The sequence below is a fragment of the Phalangium opilio genome, unplaced genomic scaffold (assembly GCF_054372755.1).
Source record: "Phalangium opilio isolate 3A_F unplaced genomic scaffold, DU_Popi_V2 ptg000031l_1, whole genome shotgun sequence".
In the NCBI taxonomy this organism is placed as follows: Eukaryota; Metazoa; Arthropoda; class Arachnida; order Opiliones; family Phalangiidae; genus Phalangium; species Phalangium opilio.
The window spans coordinates 2,113,110-2,119,247 of NW_028324158.1; the positions used below are offsets into that span (position 1 = coordinate 2,113,110).

General features: G+C 37.2%; 1 non-coding gene across 1 annotated transcript; it reads left to right on the forward strand.

The window, feature by feature from the left end:
- Window positions 1–4,408: 4,408 nt before the first annotated feature.
- On the forward strand, window positions 4,409–4,529 carry LOC149687475 (U8 small nucleolar RNA). The gene has a single exon (XR_016383961.1). It is a non-coding gene; the product is annotated as a U8 small nucleolar RNA (small nucleolar RNA).
- The last annotated feature ends 1,609 nt before the right edge of the window (window positions 4,530–6,138 follow it).

Genomic DNA, 6,138 nt, shown 5'->3' on the forward strand with positions numbered 1-6,138 from the left:
ATCGAATGACCCATTGAACCGCATCCCATTAGATCGAATGACCCATTGAACCGCATCCCATTAGATCGAATGACCCATTGAACCGCATCCCATTAGATCGAATGACCCATTGAACCGAATCCCATTAGATCGAATGACCCATTGAACCGAATCCCATTAGATCGAATGACCCATTGAACCGAATCCCATTAGATCGAATGACCCATTGAGCCGCATCCCATTAGATCGAATGACCCATTGAGCCGCATCCCATTAGATCGAATGACCCGTTGAGCCGCATCCCATTAGATCGAATGACCCATTGAGCCGCATCCCATTAGATCGAATGACCCATTGAACCGCATCCCATTAGATCGAATGACCCATTGAACCGCATCCCATTAGATCGAATGACCCATTGAGCCGCATCCCATTAGATCGAATGACCCATTGAACCGCATCCCATTAGATCGAATGACCCATTGAACCGCATCCCATTAGATCGAATGACCCATTGAACCGCATCCCATTAGATCGAATGACCCATTGAACCGTATCCCATTAGATCGAATGACCCATTGAACCGCATCCCATTAGATCGAATGACCCATTGAACCGCATCCCATTAGATCGAAAGACCCATTGAACCGAATCCCGTTGGACCAAATTTAGCCAAAATGTGCGGTTTTATGATCATTAAATTAATTTTCAATGCTTTTTAACGACTTTTTAATGCCGTTTTTACAAACGGAATTAAATAATGCGTCTTTTGATTCTTTTTATTCTTGACAAAAACACCCTCTTTCTAAAGCTTACGTCTATTAAGACACTTTCCAATATTAATAATTATATTGCGATGGTCAAATCACAAGTTTAGTAGCAAAGCCTCTATTGTAACCGAACTGAAGACAAGCTAACCTAAATATTTTGGAAAAGGCTGGTACTTTTTGTTCAAGGATATTATTAAATATTGCGTTTATTTTTCAAGGATGATAAGGATCTTAAAAAAAATACAGCATTTGTTGAGAAAGGTCGCTTTTATTATGCATATGAAATTTATATTAAATTATGAAATGAATATTTTGGAAATTCACTAATGATAACAATTCCTAACCTTGCCAACCTATAACACTAATCCTAACCAAACCAACCCTTAACGGAACGAAACGAAACCAAAGCTACACAGAAAAAAATGCGTTAAAGATTTGAACACATTTTGGTTTTCAAAAATCAAATTTTGGTTTCTTGATATGTTTAAGTGAGGAAAAAGTGTAATTTATTGAACACTTCAATTAATTTTGGTGTTCAACTTCTAATTTTTGTTTCTATTTGTAAAAATTGTAACAGTTTAACACAAAATCTTAACACATTCACAATGAACGCGTTCAAAATTAAGGAACAGCGAACGCGATCTTTTGTTTTCTTGTTCTGAACCCATGCAGTTCGAGGAATGTTTTCAAATTTTAGGCATAGCTTAGTTGCATTTCGCACGTAGACAGGGTTTTCCATGGATAAAGAATGCGCGTGAGGAAATTTGTTTTCTTGCTATAGGATATTCAACTCCGTATCTCCGACGGGAGCTTATTCGATATATACTCTGTTCCAGCTTTGGTACTCAGTGCACTCTAAGCTAGATCTATATGTAACGTAGCTTTGTGCGTGCTGACAACCGAAGCTCGAACAGAGTATACATCGAATAAGGTCCCGTCAGAGATAGAATGTTGCTTATCCTATAGCTTGAAAACCTATTTCCTCATGCGCATTCTTTATATCCATGGTTTTTCTTTCTCGCCCAAGAATGAATTTAAATTTGAAGTATTTTTACAATTCAATGAATCAGTGGCGTCGCAAGGCCTTTTTTTTGGTGGGGGAGGGGGTATATCAATTTCAAAATTAGACCTCTCAAAATAATCAGTAAACCCTACCAAAAATTGCTCGAAGCCCCCCAAAGTTCTGTAGCAATATATATATACAATTTGTACAGGTCCAACCCCCCCCCCCCAATTTCAAACTTAGACCCCTCAAAACAATCAGTAAGCCCTACCAACGTAGCCCCCTAAAATTCTGTAGCAATATATAAAAAATTTGTACAGATTCCTCCCCCTCCCCCCAATTTCAAACCTTAGCGACGCTTCTACATTGAATATGAATGTATCAATTCGACTAAATACCTGGTAAGCATATTTATAAATAATATATATTTGGAATGTGAATTTAATTAACCTGTTCCTTGAAAACGTTTCTTGGCAAAGCGCCGACCATGAGACGAACTCTCCTAAGAAGCATTTCGCAATTGGTTTTATTTAATACTTATGTTTGGGAATTTTCAATATTCCCTAAAATTCGTCTGCAACCTTTACTGTTGCTAAATTGCAAATAAGAAAACCGACCCGCCTGGAGTGTGGCGCACTCCTGTAAGCCAAGCTCCTGGGCGGCAAAGTTCGAGGGAATAAGACACATGTCGGCGATCCAACCCTATGGTTGCCGACTGCCCCGTGTCCCCCGCGCGCAGGTGCAGCGCTTAATCAAATGCATTCTGAGTGTGCCCCGTGTCCGCCGGAGGTGACTTGACCCCCACACTCCGTGCGTCACTTCCCAAGTAAGCCTCATTTCCTTCCCCTACTTACACACGTACTGAAACCAGTATAATCACATCCTTGCCGAGGTCCACTGACCCACTCGCATTGAAACCCTCCAAAAAAAAAAACCGATCCCGATTACAGCCCGTAAGTTTGGGCAGGATTTTTAAGTCTTGACCCTTCAGAAGATTAAAGGTGTAATCCTTTTTGTGAGTAAGTTTTAAGGAACTCTTACGTGAAAAATATATGATATTTCAATACTTAATAGTCCCTTTACAAGTAATATAATTTATAAATCATTACAGTAATACCTATTAATTATTAACGACCAGTAAGAAATTCTCGTACATGTCCCTCTTGGGCTGTGGAATGATAGAGGTACTTATGTTGAAAAATAAAACGTTTTGAACACATTAGAAAGTGAACATATTTTTACATGAACATGTGCTCGTTTATGAACATGTTAGGAGAACATTGCATGAAGGTGTTCAGAGATTTACTTGAGCTTCCGAACACAATTTCTGTATAATTAACATGTTCAGAGGCTGAACACTTATATAAAAGCATGTTCAAAACCGGAACACTAAATGTCTTGAACATATTGGAAAAAAGAACATATTTTTGCTTGCACATGTTCTCATTTTTGAACATGTATAGGAGAGTGTCGCATGAAGGTGTTCAGAGATTGTGTTCAATTTCCTAACACATTTTTTTCTGTGTACCCGTAATGAAACCTAACCTAACCTTAACACACAAAAATCCGAAAAATAGGAAAAATTATTAAAAATAGGAAATGAGGTCACCCTGCCAAAGGTATTAATTTCAATTATTTGTATATTTTAATTACTTACACTGTCCAACGTAGTTGCAATTACGATACAAAAGAAAAATTTATACTTTGTTATGCAACATAAAACTTGATTAATTTTAGTTTAAACCACGAGGAAAATAAAAAAGGCTTACTGCGCAAAAATTATACTATTGAGGGACACAATAATTTAAAAATTGATAATGACAGCAATTAAGTCTGGTCTCGAGGCAAGTTTTCTAAACTAATTCTTACGGCTCGCTTTCAATCAAGAAAATAGTTTATGCTTTTGGCATACGAATAAAATACCCAACAATCGCGAGCAAGGTCGCCGTGATAAGGCGAGAGATGATAACAAAACACACCACGCGAAGTCGTTTTCAAATTCGCGGGTTGAGAAACTAGGATTCGCGATATTGAGATCGTTAGGAGTTTAGTTGCCTTTGGCATCAGAGTGAGATTCTTTTTATGCACCATTTTGAAAACAGTCGCAATTCCACCCTATTGTTTTAACCTGAAAAATTGTTAAAAATGTCTATACTTTGCTCAAAATACAAAAAATACGTATAAATAAACACTGTTCAAAATTACAAACCACAATAAGTCTTGCAAAGACATATCATGAGCAAGCAAAAACAAATATCTGGACTCCATTTCCATCTTTATCAACTTGTATTCGGGCCTGAATCAAATAATATAAAATAGAATTAATTAATAATAAATTAAGCGAAAAATAATCTCAAAGAAAACAAAAAACTATGTGAAAACACAAAGTAGTTCGAAATTCCCGCCATTTATCTATAACCTTCCTCCTCTTTTCGGAGGAAACCAACATAAATTTGCGAATAACTAGATAATCAATCAAATTCCAGTTAATGTTCTTCGACAATTCGATGGAGTAGATTTGAATATGCTTGCATGAATCATTTCTGCTTAAATATTGCAAGGAAAGTGCTTAGAATGTGAAATGTTTCATCAATTTTAGGTTGCTTACAGATAGACAATAAAGCTACAAGAACTCGATCAACTCCCTACATTCATTGTCACAGTATGGGATAATCCTTATCTGTAGATAAGACATGATGAGATGGGATATGATGCTTGTATGATTTACATCCCGCAGAGGTAGAGGATTAACGACACCTCTACTCTCTAACTCTGATCCATGTAATACCATTTATTGGTGTGACTTAACTGTATTACTATAAATTAATCCATATAAATTAATAAACACTACAACATGATACGGTTTGATTGTAATGTTTATGTTATCCAAGGGGCACTGAAAAAGTAGATAGATGACTATTCTCTTGGACATAGAGGAAGCTATTAAGTCATTCTCTGTCCTCAAAGGCTCAAACACCCATTTAAACTATGTTTAGATTGACCTTGGGCTAAAGATCTGGCAAAAAGTGGGAGAAGTGGATTCCCCAAAACCATAAAAATATGGCGATTATTACAAGAATACAATAGAAATTGATATTGCTGAGACAATTACTCTTGATTAAACTATATTATCTACTTACATTAAATGGTAAGAAAATAATATAGACGCAACAGTTGGTGGGCACACCCTATCTGAACTTAATTTTAATTAAAGGAAAGGACCACCACTTTTGCATGTTAATTTTAAATCAAAGGCCATGATATCAGGGTCTGAAATTTGCCAGTAGTTTGGGTTTTTGAATTATTTTTACTTGATTAGAAATTTAAAACAAAATACAAAATGGAAAGACATGAGGCGCCATTGCGGATCTTTTAAAAACTGTGGCGTTCTTCGCAATTTGGGGGTTTTTTCCGTCAACGTCGTTTCAAGGTCACGTGATGACGCTATTGCTGCATTTTTGGTCTTTATCGAAAGGTAAACAATACACGCCCCATTTGAAAATATTTTTGAAGCGGCATTACCCGCATGAGTCTAAAATTTAAAAACAATCAACAAGACGAGACATAAAACCAAATTAATATAAAATGAGGAAGGAGAGTACAAGGATATAAATTTGAACCGCAGCAGGGATAGATTTAATTTTAGAAGTAGGAATGGAGAACAGTGTAATTTGGGCGCTCGTCAAAATCCCGGATCCCCTTCTACGGGACGGAGGGGTATGAAAGATGAGGCGGGTCATAGCGATTAAGTTAAAAAAGAATTACGTATTGCCGGTCAGCAACGTCATCAAAACGTACTTTAGTGAGCCAATAAGATAATTTAAACTTTTCGTTACAAGTTAGAGGGAGGGGCTCTATACTGGGCTATGAGCCCGACTGAAGTGAATACTAACCGTTCTCTATTCCTACTTCTAAAAATAAATCTATTCCTGACTGCAGTAATCGCCATATAAACTTGAAACATCGTGGTATCCGCGCAAGCAACCGATGCTATGCGGCTTGGGCCCGATGCGACGCCGTCACGCCGCACCCAACTGCTCCTTTACTGTCATTGGACGAAGTGCTAGCGAATCCAACGCTGTATGCGTTTGACATCACAGTCTCTTTAAATTATTAGAAAAATGGCGGTAATGTTGTCATTAAGTTCAAACGGACTACTTCATGCAACATTACGTTCTTTCCTAAGAAATCAAGCGCGATTTCAAAAAAATTCTATTGTTTTTAAAATTGTCTGGCGTTCTAATTACAATAAACAAGTAATTATCTTTCATGAATTAGAAACTCACCTATCATAAATAATATGGAAGTATACAAGGCACCCTAGGCATAACGTTAAAACACGCGAGACATCCTCGAACTAGGGCCGTGCAGACTATTCGTTACTAT